Source organism: Ornithodoros turicata, chromosome 1, assembly GCF_037126465.1.
Source record: "Ornithodoros turicata isolate Travis chromosome 1, ASM3712646v1, whole genome shotgun sequence".
Classification (NCBI taxonomy): domain Eukaryota; kingdom Metazoa; phylum Arthropoda; class Arachnida; order Ixodida; family Argasidae; genus Ornithodoros; species Ornithodoros turicata.
Genome location: NC_088201.1, coordinates 168,848,790 through 168,865,673, shown reverse-complemented (window position 1 = coordinate 168,865,673; position 16,884 = coordinate 168,848,790). Strand labels below are relative to the sequence as shown.

Sequence of the window (16,884 nt, the reverse complement as noted above, 5' to 3'; positions counted from 1 at the left end):
GACGTTCTGCAGTCTATGCTCAAACATGTGGGAGTTAATGCCTCGAAGGGGATTAACCCATTTGGACATGGCAGGTTTGCCATCACGGTGCGCTCCAAGCAGGCGGCGGAAGCCCTTGCAGCGAAGGGCATGTTAGAAGTTAAAGGGCGAGACTATGTGCTTGTTCCTTGCGAAAGGAACACAAAGACCGTATCGCTGCATTTCTTGCCGATAGAGGTTCCCAATGAAGACGTGGAAGTGGAATTTAAGAAGTACGGGCAAGTGATCACTGTGAAGCGTGACTACTTCCAGGAGGCCCTGACCATCGAAAGGGGGAGTCGGCGGGTCATCATGGTGATGGACCGGGAAGTACCCAACTTTGTTGAAATTGACGGATTCCAGACCATGTGTGTCTATTCCGGAATGCGCAAGACGTGTCGGCGATGCGGTCAGGCGGGTCACTTCTCTTTCAATTGCCGGACTGAGTATTGTCTGCGATGCAGTGAGTATGGCCACTCTGCCAGGGGCTGCCAAGCCCCATGCAAGAAGTGTGGCGAAGACCACGCAGCCTCGGCATGTGCGGTGACGTCCTATGCGAACGTTACATCCCGGGCAGAGCCGGGCAGGCCGTTGGCAGAGAACGTCCTTGAGGCAACCGAGGTGCCAGAGCGGGTAGCAGATTGGTCAGAGGCCGTGGCAAAGGAGCTTGATCTACGAGTGGAAGAGCGTGGAGTGACTGTCCCGGGGCCGAGTGCTACAGCTGAAGAGTCTGGCAGCGGCGAGACAGTGCCTGACGCCATGGGCGAGGAGAGTCCGTCCGACACCCAGGATGGTGACCTGTCCCACAGCCTGTCTGGTGGGAGCTTAGTGATAGCGACGGGTAATATCGAGGCCGACACGGAAGAGGACGACCCCAAGGGTGAGAACGTCAACATGGAGGACGATAAGGATGAAAACGTCAACATGGAGGACGACAAGGGTGAAAACGTCAACATGGAGGACGACAAGGGTGAAAACGTCAACGTGGAGGACGACGAGGGTGAAAACGTCAACATGGAGGACGACGAGGGTGCTTCACCAGCAGGGATGAAACGTCCGCTTTCGACGGGGACAGTTTCGTCCGGAAGCAAAAGTGTGCATCAACTGCCCGGACAACTGGCCTCCCTTCCACAGCGAGGCAGAGGGTGCAGGAAAAAGATTAAGAACTGACTTTCGCGCGAAATGGAACTTGTCTGGTGAGAGGACTAGTGTTTCTCGTTTTATTAATCACGTTCAAACTCGCAACGTTTAATATTCGAGGACTGCGAGGATATAGGAAACAGGAAATGTTTAAAGAGGTAGTTCAGAAACTGGATTTACACATTGTATGTTTGCAAGAAACACACTTCTTCTGCCTGGCAGATGTTAGAAATTTTGAGCGCACTACTGGTATGATAACTGTGAGCAGCTTTGGAGCGAGGAATTCCCGGGGCGTAACGATAGCCTTGTCGCCTTCTTTCCGGGGCGAGATAAGGCAGTATGTCCGGGACGATCAAGGTCGAGTCATCGTGGCAGACGTTGTGTTTGAAGGGAAAGTCTATAAAATTGTAAACGTCTACGTGCCTATAGATAATCAGGAAAGAAGTTTGTTCTTCGAGTCGTTAGATGGCTTCTTGGTTGGTTCCGGGGAAAGAATCCTGACCGGTGACTTTAATTGTGTACTTAATGAATGTGTTGACAGCACAGGGGGATCTTTAGCTAGCAGGCCATGGAAAGCTAAGGGGTTGAGGCGCTTAGTAAATGCTTACAATTTTGTTGATGCATGGGAACATGTGTATGGTTCAACGCGCGGTTTTACTTTTCATGCGCAAGGCCGAAGTGTGCGTTTAGACAGGTGCTATGTAAATCGTACTGTGACGCGTAACATTGTGGACTGTGAAGTAGCGCAACTTAATACTGGATCTGTTTATTTGAGTGACCATTGCATGCTGGCAGTCGAGTTTGCTTTTGTAGGCGGATTTGGGAGGCTTCCCAACCGGTGGCGACTGAACACTAGTCTGTTGTATGACGACGAAGTGGCAGACGATATTAGACGTATAATCAGTAGCCACGAAGCCAAAGGAATATGTTCGGTTGACTGGTGGGAGACGTTGAAGGGCGAAATAATTCACGCGTTTAAAAAGTGGGGGAAGCAACGTGCCCGGGAGCGGAGGGAAATGATCTATGCCATACGGTGGGGTCTGCGCAGTTTGCGCGGTTTGGGCCTAGAGACCGCAGCCCAACTAGAAGCATATAGGGAACTACAAGAAGACTTAAGCGTATTGCTTCTGAAGTCGACGCCACCAGTGCAGAGACCGAATTACGCAGGGCAGGTAGTCATGACCTCTCGCGAGTTAAACACAGCGACGGTGAGAAGACGGCCCACAGCCTTGCAAGAAGTCTGTGGGTCTGATGGTGTCCTGCGTCAGACGCAAGACGAAATAGAGGAAGCGTGCGTGGATTTTTACGCTGAACTATACGCTCCGAAACACGTGGATAGGGACGCGTGGAAGCTGCTGGACAAGCACTTACCGAAATTAGAGGGAGGAGGTGAAATATTTGAAAATGAGTTTACGGTGGAAGAGATTACAGAAGCAATGAAGGCATTGAGGTTGGGTAAGAGCCCGGGATCTGACGGTCTCCCACCAGAGTTTTACCGTGTATTTTGGAGGGAACTGACGCTGCCGTTAACCACGGTTTTTCGTTTGTGCCTGAGAGAAGGAAGTTTACCGCAATCCCTTAGAGTCGGTGTCATCAAATTGTTGTGCAAAGATGAAAATAGGAGGACAGAGTTAAGGGCTTGGCGACCGGTGACCCTGTTAAATACAGATTATAAAATACTGGCAAAGGCAATGCAGCTGAGATTAAGTCAAGCGATGGACTGTTTGCTGTCGCCGGCTCAGGCCTCTGCTGTTAAGGGAAGGAGCGTGCACTCGCACTTGATGGCATTGCGAGACATGATTGGTTACTACCAGCAGAGACAGGGCTCTCTTCTTCTGGCCAGTTTTGACCAGGAGAAGGCGTTCGATAGGGTCGCACATGATTATATGTTCCATGTGCTGGAGAGAATCGGTCTTCCTTTGGTATTCAGGCGGTTTGTTGGGTTGCTGTATACCGACATAAGCAGCGTCATCGAAATTAATGGCAAGTTGAGCAGAAGATTCTCAGTCCTGTCAGGGGTTCGCCAAGGCTGCCCGATCTCACCCCTATTGTATGCCCTGTGCTTTGAGCCGTTTGTCAGGCTTGTGGCAAGCAGTGCCGCCATCCCGAAGGCGTTCACACCAGGAAGTGTTGGCTTGTCCACGGTGTTTGCATACGCCGATGACATGACGCTGTGCACGACAAGGCCGTCGGCGATCGGGGAGGCTCTGAGGCTCATGGAGGTATACGCAGCGGGCTCAGGCGCACGCCTTAATAAGGAAAAGTCAGCAGTCATGAAAGTGAATCTCCCAGGAAGTCAAGTGCAGATAGCCGGCATACCCGTCGTGCAGCAAATGAAGGTGCTTGGCATCGTCTTTACGGCGGAGGGCGTGGCACCCAGGACATGGACTGAGATTCAGAAAAGTCTCGATGCTGTCAAAGAGAAATACGAGGGGATCAGCACAGGGTATAGAGGAAGACGGGATATAATCAGAAATGAAATGTGTTCAGCCATTTGGTACGCGGGCACATGCACTCTTCCTACGAGAGTGGTGGAAAAGAAGCTGACCCGTACAATGATGTCCGTTCTTTGGCAGGGGAGGCCTGAGAAAGTAAAAAGGGTTGTAATTCAGGGACCAGCTGAGTGCGGGGGGTTTAGCATTTTCAATATCAGGCTAATGTGTGTGGCCTTGGCCATCACTCAGACGTGTAGGGCTTTGGAGGACGGGGATCATGTTGCCAAGTCCTTGGCTCTGTATAGTATGGAAACGTTGTGTACTCTTTTTGGTGTGCCAATCAATCACTTGTTGCCCAGAGCCGAGACACCCGGCCGATTTTATGTAGAACTTGCTAAGTATGTACGAATTTTGCAAAGGGTGCTGCCAAGTGACAACATCAGGTTCCTGACGACGAAGAAAATCTATGAGACGTTGTTCTATGAATGTAAGAAGGACGAGATCACCACGCATGTTGCCGAAACGAGAGGGTTATTACTCTCCACCTATTTAGATGATGACCGCGCGGATGTCGCCTGGGAAATGTCCCACAATGTATTACCGGTGGCAACAAGGCTGTATCGTTTTCGTTTTCGTGCATCTAGCGATTGTGCGACATGTGGTGGTGTAGAGAACCACAAACATATTTTTTATGATTGTATAATGGCAACCGCAATGTGGCGAAAAATGGCGGATTTGTTTGCGTTGCCTGTTATTCAGTATACTACAGTGCACGTGTTTGACCCTGTGCCAGTGGGACGAGGGCAGGTTCCATCATTTTGCCTACTTTTAAATGAGATAAAATTTCAGTTGTGGTCATCAAGAAACAGAAAATTGTACGGGGGCACGAACGAGTCCCTGCGAGTTGTGACGTTTTACGTGAGGCTGTCCTTGCACAGGAAGCTCCAACACGAGTTGGACGTTATCGGGGAGGCGGCCTTTAAGAAACGGTGGAAATCCCACTGGAGAGTTTTTATACGACAGCAAGGGAAAGTGCTGATCAAATTTTGAGTGGGGTAGGATGCGGTTTCTGTTGGACTGGTCGCTTCTGGGAAACCAGAAGTCTGGGATGGGGTCACACCACGTGCAATGTACGAATGTGGATAGCGGTTCAAGTGTTAAGTTCTGAGTTTTGTGAGTAGGCTCTGGAGGGACTAGGTTTTGGTGGTGATGGTAGTTTGGTAGTCTTGGATGGTACTTTTTGACAATAAAGTTCGCCTTTTACTAAAGATCACCGTGGAGGGGGACAACACAATGAGCTTCTAGACAATTTTTGATAGGCCTAACCCGTTTGGGGAAGGCTACATCATTCAATTCAAAGAGAAAACATGCGTCCAGGTCGGACGTGTCCTGACCGGCCACACCCAGACCCCCAAGACAAGTCAAACAAGTGAAGGAAAAGAAAGAGAGAGAGACGGGACTCCACCACTTTGCCTCTCAAATGTTTGAAATAGGGCCTCCACGAACGTTGAAAATTCAGGACATATGCTCTGGTCTCCCTTCAAATCCGCGTATTGATCTTTCGCCTTTTACTAAAGATCACCGTGGAGGGGGACAACACAATGAGCTTCTAGACAATTTTTGATAGGCCTAACCCGTTTGGGGAAGGCTACATCATTCAATTCAAAGAGAAAACATGCGTCCAGGTCGGACGTGTCCTGACCGGCCACACCCAGACCCCCAAGACAAGTCAAACAAGTGAAGGAAAAGAAAGAGAGAGAGACGGGACTCCACCACTTTGCCTCTCAAATGTTTGAAATAGGGCCTCCACGAACGTTGAAAATTCAGGACATATGCTCTGGTCTCCCTTCAAATCCGCGTATTGATCTTTCGCCTTTTACTAAAGATCACCGTGGAGGGGGACAACACAATGAGCTTCTAGACAATTTTTGATAGGCCTAACCCGTTTGGGGAAGGCTACATCATTCAATTCCAAGAGAAAACATGCGTCCAGGTCGGACGTGTCCTGACCGGCCACACCCAGACCCCCAAGACAAGTCAAACAAGTGAAGGAAAAGAAAGAGAGAGAGACGGGACTCCACCACTTTGCCTCTCAAATGTTTGAAATAGGGCCTCCACGAACGTTGAAAATTCAGGACATATGCTCTGGTCTCCCTTCAAATCCGCGTATTGATCTTTCGCCTTTTACTAAAGATCACCGTGGAGGGGGACAACACAATGAGCTTCTAGACAATTTTTGATAGGCCTAACCCGTTTGGGGAAGGCTACATCATTCAATTCCAAGAGAAAACATGCGTCCAGGTCGGACGTGTCCTGACCGGCCACACCCAGACCCCCAAGACAAGTCAAACAAGTGAAGGAAAAGAAAGAGAGAGAGACGGGACTCCACCACTTTGCCTCTCAAATGTTTGAAATAGGGCCTCCACGAACGTTGAAAATTCAGGACATATGCTCTGGTCTCCCTTCAAATCCGCGTATTGATCTTTCGCCTTTTACTAAAGATCACCGTGGAGAGGGACAACACAATGAGCTTCTAGACAATTTTTGATAGGCCTAACCCGTTTGGGGAAGGCTACATCATTCAATTCAAAGAGAAAACATGCGTCCAGGTCGGACGTGTCCTGACCGGCCACACCCAGACCCCCAAGACAAGTCAAACAAGTGAAGGAAAAGAAAGAGAGAGAGACGGGACTCCACCACTTTGCCTCTCAAATGTTTGAAATAGGGCCTCCACGAACGTTGAAAATTCAGGACATATGCTCTGGTCTCCCTTCAAATCCGCGTATTGATCTTTCGCCTTTTACTAAAGATCACCGTGGAGAGGGGACAACACAATGAGCTTCTAGACAATTTTTGATAGGCCTAACCCGTTTGGGGAAGGCTACATCATTCAATTCAAAGAGAAAACATGCGTCCAGGTCGGACGTGTCCTGACCGGCCACACCCAGACCCCCAAGACAAGTCAAACAAGTGAAGGAAAAGAAAGAGAGAGAGACGGGACTCCACCACTTTGCCTCTCAAATGTTTGAAATAGGGCCTCCACGAACGTTGAAAATTCAGGACATATGCTCTGGTCTCCCTTCAAATCCGCGTATTGATCTTTCGCCTTTTACTAAAGATCACCGTGGAGGGGGACAACACAATGAGCTTCTAGACAATTTTTGATAGGCCTAACCCGTTTGGGGAAGGCTACATCATTCAATTCCAAGAGAAAACATGCGTCCAGGTCGGACGTGTCCTGACCGGCCACACCCAGACCCCCAAGACAAGTCAAACAAGTGAAGGAAAAGAAAGAGAGAGAGACGGGACTCCACCACTTTGCCTCTCAAATGTTTGAAATAGGGCCTCCACGAACGTTGAAAATTCAGGACATATGCTCTGGTCTCCCTTCAAATCCGCGTATTGATCTTTCGCCTTTTACTAAAGATCACCGTGGAGGGGGACAACACAATGAGCTTCTAGACAATTTTTGATAGGCCTAACCCGTTTGGGGAAGGCTACATCATTCAATTCCAAGAGAAAACATGCGTCCAGGTCGGACGTGTCCTGACCGGCCACACCCAGACCCCCAAGACAAGTCAAACAAGTGAAGGAAAAGAAAGAGAGAGAGACGGGACTCCACCACTTTGCCTCTCAAATGTTTGAAATAGGGCCTCCACGAACGTTGAAAATTCAGGACATATGCTCTGGTCTCCCTTCAAATCCGCGTATTGATCTTTCGCCTTTTACTAAAGATCACCGTGGAGGGGGACAACACAATGAGCTTCTAGACAATTTTTGATAGGCCTAACCCGTTTGGGGAAGGCTACATCATTCAATTCCAAGAGAAAACATGCGTCCAGGTCGGACGTGTCCTGACCGGCCACACCCAGACCCCCAAGACAAGTCAAACAAGTGAAGGAAAAGAAAGAGAGAGAGACGGGACTCCACCACTTTGCCTCTCAAATGTTTGAAATAGGGCCTCCACGAACGTTGAAAATTCAGGACATATGCTCTGGTCTCCCTTCAAATCCGCGTATTGATCTTTCGCCTTTTACTAAAGATCACCGTGGAGAGGGGACAACACAATGAGCTTCTAGACAATTTTTGATAGGCCTAACCCGTTTGGGGAAGGCTACATCATTCAATTCAAAGAGAAAACATGCGTCCAGGTCGGACGTGTCCTGACCGGCCACACCCAGACCCCCAAGACAAGTCAAACAAGTGAAGGAAAAGAAAGAGAGAGAGACGGGACTCCACCACTTTGCCTCTCAAATGTTTGAAATAGGGCCTCCACGAACGTTGAAAATTCAGGACATATGCTCTGGTCTCCCTTCAAATCCGCGTATTGATCTTTCGCCTTTTACTAAAGATCACCGTGGAGAGGGACAACACAATGAGCTTCTAGACAATTTTTGATAGGCCTAACCCGTTTGGGGAAGGCTACATCATTCAATTCAAAGAGAAAACATGCGTCCAGGTCGGACGTGTCCTGACCGGCCACACCCAGACCCCCAAGACAAGTCAAACAAGTGAAGGAAAAGAAAGAGAGAGAGACGGGACTCCACCACTTTGCCTCTCAAATGTTTGAAATAGGGCCTCCACGAACGTTGAAAATTCAGGACATATGCTCTGGTCTCCCTTCAAATCCGCGTATTGATCTTTCGCCTTTTACTAAAGATCACCGTGGAGAGGGACAACACAATGAGCTTCTAGACAATTTTTGATAGGCCTAACCCGTTTGGGGAAGGCTACATCATTCAATTCAAAGAGAAAACATGCGTCCAGGTCGGACGTGTCCTGACCGGCCACACCCAGACCCCCAAGACAAGTCAAACAAGTGAAGGAAAAGAAAGAGAGAGAGACGGGACTCCACCACTTTGCCTCTCAAATGTTTGAAATAGGGCCTCCACGAACGTTGAAAATTCAGGACATATGCTCTGGTCTCCCTTCAAATCCGCGTATTGATCTTTCGCCTTTTACTAAAGATCACCGTGGAGGGGGACAACACAATGAGCTTCTAGACAATTTTTGATAGGCCTAACCCGTTTGGGGAAGGCTACATCATTCAATTCAAAGAGAAAACATGCGTCCAGGTCGGACGTGTCCTGACCGGCCACACCCAGACCCCCAAGACAAGTCAAACAAGTGAAGGAAAAGAAAGAGAGAGAGACGGGACTCCACCACTTTGCCTCTCAAATGTTTGAAATAGGGCCTCCACGAACGTTGAAAATTCAGGACATATGCTCTGGTCTCCCTTCAAATCCGCGTATTGATCTTTCGCCTTTTACTAAAGATCACCGTGGAGAGGGACAACACAATGAGCTTCTAGACAATTTTTGATAGGCCTAACCCGTTTGGGGAAGGCTACATCATTCAATTCAAAGAGAAAACATGCGTCCAGGTCGGACGTGTCCTGACCGGCCACACCCAGACCCCCAAGACAAGTCAAACAAGTGAAGGAAAAGAAAGAGAGAGAGACGGGACTCCACCACTTTGCCTCTCAAATGTTTGAAATAGGGCCTCCACGAACGTTGAAAATTCAGGACATATGCTCTGGTCTCCCTTCAAATCCGCGTATTGATCTTTCGCCTTTTACTAAAGATCACCGTGGAGGGGGACAACACAATGAGCTTCTAGACAATTTTTGATAGGCCTAACCCGTTTGGGGAAGGCTACATCATTCAATTCAAGAGAAAACATGCGTCCAGGTCGGACGTGTCCTGACCGGCCACACCCAGACCCCCAAGACAAGTCAAACAAGTGAAGGAAAAGAAAGAGAGAGAGACGGGACTCCACCACTTTGCCTCTCAAATGTTTGAAATAGGGCCTCCACGAACGTTGAAAATTCAGGACATATGCTCTGGTCTCCCTTCAAATCCGCGTATTGATCTTTCGCCTTTTACTAAAGATCACCGTGGAGGGGGACAACACAATGAGCTTCTAGACAATTTTTGATAGGCCTAACCCGTTTGGGGAAGGCTACATCATTCAATTCAAAGAGAAAACATGCGTCCAGGTCGGACGTGTCCTGACCGGCCACACCCAGACCCCCAAGACAAGTCAAACAAGTGAAGGAAAAGAAAGAGAGAGAGACGGGACTCCACCACTTTGCCTCTCAAATGTTTGAAATAGGGCCTCCACGAACGTTGAAAATTCAGGACATATGCTCTGGTCTCCCTTCAAATCCGCGTATTGATCTTTCGCCTTTTACTAAAGATCACCGTGGAGGGGGACAACACAATGAGCTTCTAGACAATTTTTGATAGGCCTAACCCGTTTGGGGAAGGCTACATCATTCAATTCAAAGAGAAAACATGCGTCCAGGTCGGACGTGTCCTGACCGGCCACACCCAGACCCCCAAGACAAGTCAAACAAGTGAAGGAAAAGAAAGAGAGAGAGACGGGACTCCACCACTTTGCCTCTCAAATGTTTGAAATAGGGCCTCCACGAACGTTGAAAATTCAGGACATATGCTCTGGTCTCCCTTCAAATCCGCGTATTGATCTTTCGCCTTTTACTAAAGATCACCGTGGAGGGGGACAACACAATGAGCTTCTAGACAATTTTTGATAGGCCTAACCCGTTTGGGGAAGGCTACATCATTCAATTCAAAGAGAAAACATGCGTCCAGGTCGGACGTGTCCTGACCGGCCACACCCAGACCCCCAAGACAAGTCAAACAAGTGAAGGAAAAGAAAGAGAGAGAGACGGGACTCCACCACTTTGCCTCTCAAATGTTTGAAATAGGGCCTCCACGAACGTTGAAAATTCAGGACATATGCTCTGGTCTCCCTTCAAATCCGCGTATTGATCTTTCGCCTTTTACTAAAGATCACCGTGGAGGGGGACAACACAATGAGCTTCTAGACAATTTTTGATAGGCCTAACCCGTTTGGGGAAGGCTACATCATTCAATTCAAAGAGAAAACATGCGTCCAGGTCGGACGTGTCCTGACCGGCCACACCCAGACCCCCAAGACAAGTCAAACAAGTGAAGGAAAAGAAAGAGAGAGAGACGGGACTCCACCACTTTGCCTCTCAAATGTTTGAAATAGGGCCTCCACGAACGTTGAAAATTCAGGACATATGCTCTGGTCTCCCTTCAAATCCGCGTATTGATCTTTCGCCTTTTACTAAAGATCACCGTGGAGGGGGACAACACAATGAGCTTCTAGACAATTTTTGATAGGCCTAACCCGTTTGGGGAAGGCTACATCATTCAATTCAAAGAGAAAACATGCGTCCAGGTCGGACGTGTCCTGACCGGCCACACCCAGACCCCCAAGACAAGTCAAACAAGTGAAGGAAAAGAAAGAGAGAGAGACGGGACTCCACCACTTTGCCTCTCAAATGTTTGAAATAGGGCCTCCACGAACGTTGAAAATTCAGGACATATGCTCTGGTCTCCCTTCAAATCCGCGTATTGATCTTTCGCCTTTTACTAAAGATCACCGTGGAGGGGGACAACACAATGAGCTTCTAGACAATTTTTGATAGGCCTAACCCGTTTGGGGAAGGCTACATCATTCAATTCCAAGAGAAAACATGCGTCCAGGTCGGACGTGTCCTGACCGGCCACACCCAGACCCCCAAGACAAGTCAAACAAGTGAAGGAAAAGAAAGAGAGAGAGACGGGACTCCACCACTTTGCCTCTCAAATGTTTGAAATAGGGCCTCCACGAACGTTGAAAATTCAGGACATATGCTCTGGTCTCCCTTCAAATCCGCGTATTGATCTTTCGCCTTTTACTAAAGATCACCGTGGAGGGGGACAACACAATGAGCTTCTAGACAATTTTTGATAGGCCTAACCCGTTTGGGGAAGGCTACATCATTCAATTCCAAGAGAAAACATGCGTCCAGGTCGGACGTGTCCTGACCGGCCACACCCAGACCCCCAAGACAAGTCAAACAAGTGAAGGAAAAGAAAGAGAGAGAGACGGGACTCCACCACTTTGCCTCTCAAATGTTTGAAATAGGGCCTCCACGAACGTTGAAAATTCAGGACATATGCTCTGGTCTCCCTTCAAATCCGCGTATTGATCTTTCGCCTTTTACTAAAGATCACCGTGGAGGGGGACAACACAATGAGCTTCTAGACAATTTTTGATAGGCCTAACCCGTTTGGGGAAGGCTACATCATTCAATTCCAAGAGAAAACATGCGTCCAGGTCGGACGTGTCCTGACCGGCCACACCCAGACCCCCAAGACAAGTCAAACAAGTGAAGGAAAAGAAAGAGAGAGAGACGGGACTCCACCACTTTGCCTCTCAAATGTTTGAAATAGGGCCTCCACGAACGTTGAAAATTCAGGACATATGCTCTGGTCTCCCTTCAAATCCGCGTATTGATCTTTCGCCTTTTACTAAAGATCACCGTGGAGGGGGACAACACAATGAGCTTCTAGACAATTTTTGATAGGCCTAACCCGTTTGGGGAAGGCTACATCATTCAATTCAAAGAGAAAACATGCGTCCAGGTCGGACGTGTCCTGACCGGCCACACCCAGACCCCCAAGACAAGTCAAACAAGTGAAGGAAAAGAAAGAGAGAGAGACGGGACTCCACCACTTTGCCTCTCAAATGTTTGAAATAGGGCCTCCACGAACGTTGAAAATTCAGGACATATGCTCTGGTCTCCCTTCAAATCCGCGTATTGATCTTTCGCCTTTTACTAAAGATCACCGTGGAGGGGGACAACACAATGAGCTTCTAGACAATTTTTGATAGGCCTAACCCGTTTGGGGAAGGCTACATCATTCAATTCAAAGAGAAAACATGCGTCCAGGTCGGACGTGTCCTGACCGGCCACACCCAGACCCCCAAGACAAGTCAAACAAGTGAAGGAAAAGAAAGAGAGAGAGACGGGACTCCACCACTTTGCCTCTCAAATGTTTGAAATAGGGCCTCCACGAACGTTGAAAATTCAGGACATATGCTCTGGTCTCCCTTCAAATCCGCGTATTGATCTTTCGCCTTTTACTAAAGATCACCGTGGAGGGGGACAACACAATGAGCTTCTAGACAATTTTTGATAGGCCTAACCCGTTTGGGGAAGGCTACATCATTCAATTCAAAGAGAAAACATGCGTCCAGGTCGGACGTGTCCTGACCGGCCACACCCAGACCCCCAAGACAAGTCAAACAAGTGAAGGAAAAGAAAGAGAGAGAGACGGGACTCCACCACTTTGCCTCTCAAATGTTTGAAATAGGGCCTCCACGAACGTTGAAAATTCAGGACATATGCTCTGGTCTCCCTTCAAATCCGCGTATTGATCTTTCGCCTTTTACTAAAGATCACCGTGGAGGGGGACAACACAATGAGCTTCTAGACAATTTTTGATAGGCCTAACCCGTTTGGGGAAGGCTACATCATTCAATTCAAGAGAAAACATGCGTCCAGGTCGGACGTGTCCTGACCGGCCACACCCAGACCCCCAAGACAAGTCAAACAAGTGAAGGAAAAGAAAGAGAGAGAGACGGGACTCCACCACTTTGCCTCTCAAATGTTTGAAATAGGGCCTCCACGAACGTTGAAAATTCAGGACATATGCTCTGGTCTCCCTTCAAATCCGCGTATTGATCTTTCGCCTTTTACTAAAGATCACCGTGGAGGGGGACAACACAATGAGCTTCTAGACAATTTTTGATAGGCCTAACCCGTTTGGGGAAGGCTACATCATTCAATTCCAAGAGAAAACATGCGTCCAGGTCGGACGTGTCCTGACCGGCCACACCCAGACCCCCAAGACAAGTCAAACAAGTGAAGGAAAAGAAAGAGAGAGAGACGGGACTCCACCACTTTGCCTCTCAAATGTTTGAAATAGGGCCTCCACGAACGTTGAAAATTCAGGACATATGCTCTGGTCTCCCTTCAAATCCGCGTATTGATCTTTCGCCTTTTACTAAAGATCACCGTGGAGGGGGACAACACAATGAGCTTCTAGACAATTTTTGATAGGCCTAACCCGTTTGGGGAAGGCTACATCATTCAATTCCAAGAGAAAACATGCGTCCAGGTCGGACGTGTCCTGACCGGCCACACCCAGACCCCCAAGACAAGTCAAACAAGTGAAGGAAAAGAAAGAGAGAGAGACGGGACTCCACCACTTTGCCTCTCAAATGTTTGAAATAGGGCCTCCACGAACGTTGAAAATTCAGGACATATGCTCTGGTCTCCCTTCAAATCCGCGTATTGATCTTTCGCCTTTTACTAAAGATCACCGTGGAGGGGGACAACACAATGAGCTTCTAGACAATTTTTGATAGGCCTAACCCGTTTGGGGAAGGCTACATCATTCAATTCCAAGAGAAAACATGCGTCCAGGTCGGACGTGTCCTGACCGGCCACACCCAGACCCCCAAGACAAGTCAAACAAGTGAAGGAAAAGAAAGAGAGAGAGACGGGACTCCACCACTTTGCCTCTCAAATGTTTGAAATAGGGCCTCCACGAACGTTGAAAATTCAGGACATATGCTCTGGTCTCCCTTCAAATCCGCGTATTGATCTTTCGCCTTTTACTAAAGATCACCGTGGAGGGGGACAACACAATGAGCTTCTAGACAATTTTTGATAGGCCTAACCCGTTTGGGGAAGGCTACATCATTCAATTCAAGAGAAAACATGCGTCCAGGTCGGACGTGTCCTGACCGGCCACACCCAGACCCCCAAGACAAGTCAAACAAGTGAAGGAAAAGAAAGAGAGAGAGACGGGACTCCACCACTTTGCCTCTCAAATGTTTGAAATAGGGCCTCCACGAACGTTGAAAATTCAGGACATATGCTCTGGTCTCCCTTCAAATCCGCGTATTGATCTTTCGCCTTTTACTAAAGATCACCGTGGAGAGGGACAACACAATGAGCTTCTAGACAATTTTTGATAGGCCTAACCCGTTTGGGGAAGGCTACATCATTCAATTCAAAGAGAAAACATGCGTCCAGGTCGGACGTGTCCTGACCGGCCACACCCAGACCCCCAAGACAAGTCAAACAAGTGAAGGAAAAGAAAGAGAGAGAGACGGGACTCCACCACTTTGCCTCTCAAATGTTTGAAATAGGGCCTCCACGAACGTTGAAAATTCAGGACATATGCTCTGGTCTCCCTTCAAATCCGCGTATTGATCTTTCGCCTTTTACTAAAGATCACCGTGGAGAGGGACAACACAATGAGCTTCTAGACAATTTTTGATAGGCCTAACCCGTTTGGGGAAGGCTACATCATTCAATTCAAAGAGAAAACATGCGTCCAGGTCGGACGTGTCCTGACCGGCCACACCCAGACCCCCAAGACAAGTCAAACAAGTGAAGGAAAAGAAAGAGAGAGAGACGGGACTCCACCACTTTGCCTCTCAAATGTTTGAAATAGGGCCTCCACGAACGTTGAAAATTCAGGACATATGCTCTGGTCTCCCTTCAAATCCGCGTATTGATCTTTCGCCTTTTACTAAAGACGACGACGACGACGGCTGGACGACGACGACGACGATCTGAACGGACGTGTTGTCATTGTGCTCCTGTTCGATTTTCGATAATTTTCGAGTTTTAGTGGGCTTTTAGGACCCAAGCCCCGTGTTTTCGTCTTCCTGAAGGTCCCGGTATCGGGGGGCCGCTTCGTGTCAAGGACGGAAGATGGCCAACCGCCGCCCCATCAATCGGGAATTCAGTTTTGACTTGGAGGTAGATCGAGAGGTACGTATGTCTCAAGTACTACAAGGGCTGCTGAAGGCAGTAGGGAAGGAGGCGAGGGGTGTCAACCCTTTCGGCGGTGGAAAGTTTGTAGTGACTACAACTACGAAGAATGCGGCTGAGGCCCTCCTGAGGTCAGGAGAACTGGAAGTTGCTGGAAAGATGTATCCGTTGGTTCCACTAGCCAGCATTACGACATTGGTGACGGTCCACTTTTTACCTGTGGAAGTACCCAACGACGACCTCAGAGAGGTAATGGGAAAGTACGGGAAAGTGCTTTCAGTCAAGAGGGAGTACTTCCGAGAAGCCCCGAGCGTGGAAAAAGGAAGTCGACGAGTCATCCTCGAGATGAAGACGGAGGTGCCAAACTACATCCAAGTGGATGGTTTCCAGGTAATGTGCATTTACGCCAACATGAAAAAGGCGTGCAGGCGCTGTGGAGAGACCGGCCACTTTTCGTTCAACTGCCGGACACCGCAGTGCAAGAGGTGCGGTGACTACGGGCACATCGCGGCCGGCTGTACAGCACTTTGCAAGAAGTGCGGAGAAGACCACGCGACAACATCGTGCACGGTAAATACCTACGCAAGTGTTACCACGACTGCGACTGGGCAGACGGACGTACCCGGGGACGAACCGATGGACAAAGTTATTGTCGCTATGGTAGAAGGCGCTGCAGAGAACGCAGAGAAGTCTGAAGAGGCAGTGGTGAGGGACTGGTCAACTGAGGTGGACTCAACTGCAGATGCAAACGTCCCGCTTCTCAACACAGAGGACGAGAAAAACACCGAAGATGCGGAGGAAATGCCGACGAAAGAAAGTCCCGTAGAGGAAGGCGCAAGTGAGACGGAAGCGAATCACAACATTTCGAGGTCGTCTTCAGAAGGTACTATGGTCACTGAAAATCGAGGGACACAGGACACCGCGGACTCTGAGGGCGACTCGGACAGCGAAATGGATGCAGCCGGTGCCACTTTGAAAAGGGGACCGCCGTCGTCTGAGACTGCTGAGACTGCGACGCTGCCACAAAAGACGGGAGGTCATCTGCCTGGTCAACTCGGGGAGCTGCCCAGCAGAGGAAGAGGAATTGTGAAGAAGCAAAAAAGGACTTAAGTTCGTCATAATGTGGCAAGTAAGGAACAAAGTGTTTGGTGTTTCACTTTATTTGGTAACCTTCGCGGTAGCAACGTTAAATTGCAGGGGTTTAAGAACAGTGCGAAAACAGGAAGTTGTGAAGGAACTCGGCGTAAAGTTAAAACTTGATGTTATTTGTCTTCAAGAAACGCATTTTTGCGATACGAAAGACGTTGTAAATTTTGAAAGAAACACGGGATGGAGGTCTGTGCACAGTTTTGGATGCAGACGGGCAAGGGGAGTCGCTATTTGCTTGTCCCCGAGCTATCGAGGAGTGATAAGAAGATACACCAGAGACGATGAGGGGCGTGTGGCAGTTGCTGATATAGAATGCGATGGCAAAGAGTACAAGATTGTCTGTGTTTATGCCCCCGTTGATAATGGGCCCCGGAATGATTTCTTTAGAAGCCTGGATTCCTTCATGCTGGGTTCGAGGAATGTCGTTATTGTCGGCGATTTTAACTGTGTTGTTGATCAAGTGTATGATGT

At 48.7% G+C, this 16,884-nt stretch overlaps 32 non-coding genes across 32 annotated transcripts; all 32 read left to right on the top strand.

The window, feature by feature from the left end:
* The first annotated feature begins 5,117 nt into the window (after positions 1-5,117).
* LOC135379731 (U5 spliceosomal RNA) lies at positions 5,118-5,239 on the top strand. Its single transcript, XR_010419189.1, has one exon. It is a non-coding gene; the product is annotated as a U5 spliceosomal RNA (small nuclear RNA).
* Positions 5,240-5,425: 186 nt separating this feature from the next.
* On the top strand, positions 5,426-5,547 carry LOC135379730 (U5 spliceosomal RNA). The gene has a single exon (XR_010419188.1). It is a non-coding gene; the product is annotated as a U5 spliceosomal RNA (small nuclear RNA).
* A 186-nt stretch (positions 5,548-5,733) lies between these two features.
* On the top strand, positions 5,734-5,855 carry LOC135379729 (U5 spliceosomal RNA). The gene has a single exon (XR_010419187.1). It is a non-coding gene; the product is annotated as a U5 spliceosomal RNA (small nuclear RNA).
* Positions 5,856-6,041: 186 nt separating this feature from the next.
* LOC135379388 (U5 spliceosomal RNA) lies at positions 6,042-6,163 on the top strand. The gene has a single exon (XR_010418885.1). It is a non-coding gene; the product is annotated as a U5 spliceosomal RNA (small nuclear RNA).
* Positions 6,164-6,349: 186 nt separating this feature from the next.
* On the top strand, positions 6,350-6,472 carry LOC135379484 (U5 spliceosomal RNA). Its single transcript, XR_010418973.1, has one exon. It is a non-coding gene; the product is annotated as a U5 spliceosomal RNA (small nuclear RNA).
* A 186-nt stretch (positions 6,473-6,658) lies between these two features.
* LOC135379728 (U5 spliceosomal RNA) lies at positions 6,659-6,780 on the top strand. Its single transcript, XR_010419186.1, has one exon. It is a non-coding gene; the product is annotated as a U5 spliceosomal RNA (small nuclear RNA).
* A 186-nt stretch (positions 6,781-6,966) lies between these two features.
* On the top strand, positions 6,967-7,088 carry LOC135379727 (U5 spliceosomal RNA). The gene has a single exon (XR_010419185.1). It is a non-coding gene; the product is annotated as a U5 spliceosomal RNA (small nuclear RNA).
* A 186-nt stretch (positions 7,089-7,274) lies between these two features.
* Positions 7,275-7,396, top strand: LOC135379725 (U5 spliceosomal RNA). Its single transcript, XR_010419184.1, has one exon. It is a non-coding gene; the product is annotated as a U5 spliceosomal RNA (small nuclear RNA).
* Positions 7,397-7,582: 186 nt separating this feature from the next.
* On the top strand, positions 7,583-7,705 carry LOC135379483 (U5 spliceosomal RNA). The gene has a single exon (XR_010418972.1). It is a non-coding gene; the product is annotated as a U5 spliceosomal RNA (small nuclear RNA).
* Positions 7,706-7,891: 186 nt separating this feature from the next.
* Positions 7,892-8,013, top strand: LOC135379387 (U5 spliceosomal RNA). Its single transcript, XR_010418884.1, has one exon. It is a non-coding gene; the product is annotated as a U5 spliceosomal RNA (small nuclear RNA).
* Positions 8,014-8,199: 186 nt separating this feature from the next.
* LOC135379385 (U5 spliceosomal RNA) lies at positions 8,200-8,321 on the top strand. Its single transcript, XR_010418882.1, has one exon. It is a non-coding gene; the product is annotated as a U5 spliceosomal RNA (small nuclear RNA).
* A 186-nt stretch (positions 8,322-8,507) lies between these two features.
* LOC135379723 (U5 spliceosomal RNA) lies at positions 8,508-8,629 on the top strand. The gene has a single exon (XR_010419182.1). It is a non-coding gene; the product is annotated as a U5 spliceosomal RNA (small nuclear RNA).
* A 186-nt stretch (positions 8,630-8,815) lies between these two features.
* Positions 8,816-8,937, top strand: LOC135379384 (U5 spliceosomal RNA). The gene has a single exon (XR_010418881.1). It is a non-coding gene; the product is annotated as a U5 spliceosomal RNA (small nuclear RNA).
* Positions 8,938-9,123: 186 nt separating this feature from the next.
* On the top strand, positions 9,124-9,245 carry LOC135379722 (U5 spliceosomal RNA). Its single transcript, XR_010419181.1, has one exon. It is a non-coding gene; the product is annotated as a U5 spliceosomal RNA (small nuclear RNA).
* Positions 9,246-9,430: 185 nt separating this feature from the next.
* Positions 9,431-9,552, top strand: LOC135379721 (U5 spliceosomal RNA). The gene has a single exon (XR_010419180.1). It is a non-coding gene; the product is annotated as a U5 spliceosomal RNA (small nuclear RNA).
* A 186-nt stretch (positions 9,553-9,738) lies between these two features.
* LOC135379720 (U5 spliceosomal RNA) lies at positions 9,739-9,860 on the top strand. Its single transcript, XR_010419179.1, has one exon. It is a non-coding gene; the product is annotated as a U5 spliceosomal RNA (small nuclear RNA).
* Positions 9,861-10,046: 186 nt separating this feature from the next.
* Positions 10,047-10,168, top strand: LOC135379719 (U5 spliceosomal RNA). The gene has a single exon (XR_010419178.1). It is a non-coding gene; the product is annotated as a U5 spliceosomal RNA (small nuclear RNA).
* Positions 10,169-10,354: 186 nt separating this feature from the next.
* LOC135379718 (U5 spliceosomal RNA) lies at positions 10,355-10,476 on the top strand. The gene has a single exon (XR_010419177.1). It is a non-coding gene; the product is annotated as a U5 spliceosomal RNA (small nuclear RNA).
* A 186-nt stretch (positions 10,477-10,662) lies between these two features.
* Positions 10,663-10,784, top strand: LOC135379717 (U5 spliceosomal RNA). Its single transcript, XR_010419176.1, has one exon. It is a non-coding gene; the product is annotated as a U5 spliceosomal RNA (small nuclear RNA).
* Positions 10,785-10,970: 186 nt separating this feature from the next.
* LOC135379716 (U5 spliceosomal RNA) lies at positions 10,971-11,092 on the top strand. Its single transcript, XR_010419175.1, has one exon. It is a non-coding gene; the product is annotated as a U5 spliceosomal RNA (small nuclear RNA).
* Positions 11,093-11,278: 186 nt separating this feature from the next.
* LOC135379715 (U5 spliceosomal RNA) lies at positions 11,279-11,400 on the top strand. Its single transcript, XR_010419174.1, has one exon. It is a non-coding gene; the product is annotated as a U5 spliceosomal RNA (small nuclear RNA).
* A 186-nt stretch (positions 11,401-11,586) lies between these two features.
* Positions 11,587-11,708, top strand: LOC135379714 (U5 spliceosomal RNA). The gene has a single exon (XR_010419173.1). It is a non-coding gene; the product is annotated as a U5 spliceosomal RNA (small nuclear RNA).
* A 186-nt stretch (positions 11,709-11,894) lies between these two features.
* On the top strand, positions 11,895-12,016 carry LOC135379712 (U5 spliceosomal RNA). Its single transcript, XR_010419171.1, has one exon. It is a non-coding gene; the product is annotated as a U5 spliceosomal RNA (small nuclear RNA).
* A 186-nt stretch (positions 12,017-12,202) lies between these two features.
* Positions 12,203-12,324, top strand: LOC135379711 (U5 spliceosomal RNA). The gene has a single exon (XR_010419170.1). It is a non-coding gene; the product is annotated as a U5 spliceosomal RNA (small nuclear RNA).
* Positions 12,325-12,510: 186 nt separating this feature from the next.
* Positions 12,511-12,632, top strand: LOC135379709 (U5 spliceosomal RNA). The gene has a single exon (XR_010419169.1). It is a non-coding gene; the product is annotated as a U5 spliceosomal RNA (small nuclear RNA).
* Positions 12,633-12,818: 186 nt separating this feature from the next.
* LOC135379708 (U5 spliceosomal RNA) lies at positions 12,819-12,940 on the top strand. The gene has a single exon (XR_010419168.1). It is a non-coding gene; the product is annotated as a U5 spliceosomal RNA (small nuclear RNA).
* A 185-nt stretch (positions 12,941-13,125) lies between these two features.
* LOC135379707 (U5 spliceosomal RNA) lies at positions 13,126-13,247 on the top strand. Its single transcript, XR_010419167.1, has one exon. It is a non-coding gene; the product is annotated as a U5 spliceosomal RNA (small nuclear RNA).
* Positions 13,248-13,433: 186 nt separating this feature from the next.
* On the top strand, positions 13,434-13,555 carry LOC135379706 (U5 spliceosomal RNA). The gene has a single exon (XR_010419166.1). It is a non-coding gene; the product is annotated as a U5 spliceosomal RNA (small nuclear RNA).
* Positions 13,556-13,741: 186 nt separating this feature from the next.
* On the top strand, positions 13,742-13,863 carry LOC135379705 (U5 spliceosomal RNA). The gene has a single exon (XR_010419165.1). It is a non-coding gene; the product is annotated as a U5 spliceosomal RNA (small nuclear RNA).
* A 186-nt stretch (positions 13,864-14,049) lies between these two features.
* LOC135379704 (U5 spliceosomal RNA) lies at positions 14,050-14,171 on the top strand. Its single transcript, XR_010419164.1, has one exon. It is a non-coding gene; the product is annotated as a U5 spliceosomal RNA (small nuclear RNA).
* A 185-nt stretch (positions 14,172-14,356) lies between these two features.
* LOC135379383 (U5 spliceosomal RNA) lies at positions 14,357-14,478 on the top strand. The gene has a single exon (XR_010418880.1). It is a non-coding gene; the product is annotated as a U5 spliceosomal RNA (small nuclear RNA).
* Positions 14,479-14,664: 186 nt separating this feature from the next.
* LOC135379382 (U5 spliceosomal RNA) lies at positions 14,665-14,786 on the top strand. The gene has a single exon (XR_010418879.1). It is a non-coding gene; the product is annotated as a U5 spliceosomal RNA (small nuclear RNA).
* Positions 14,787-16,884: the final 2,098 nt, after the last annotated feature.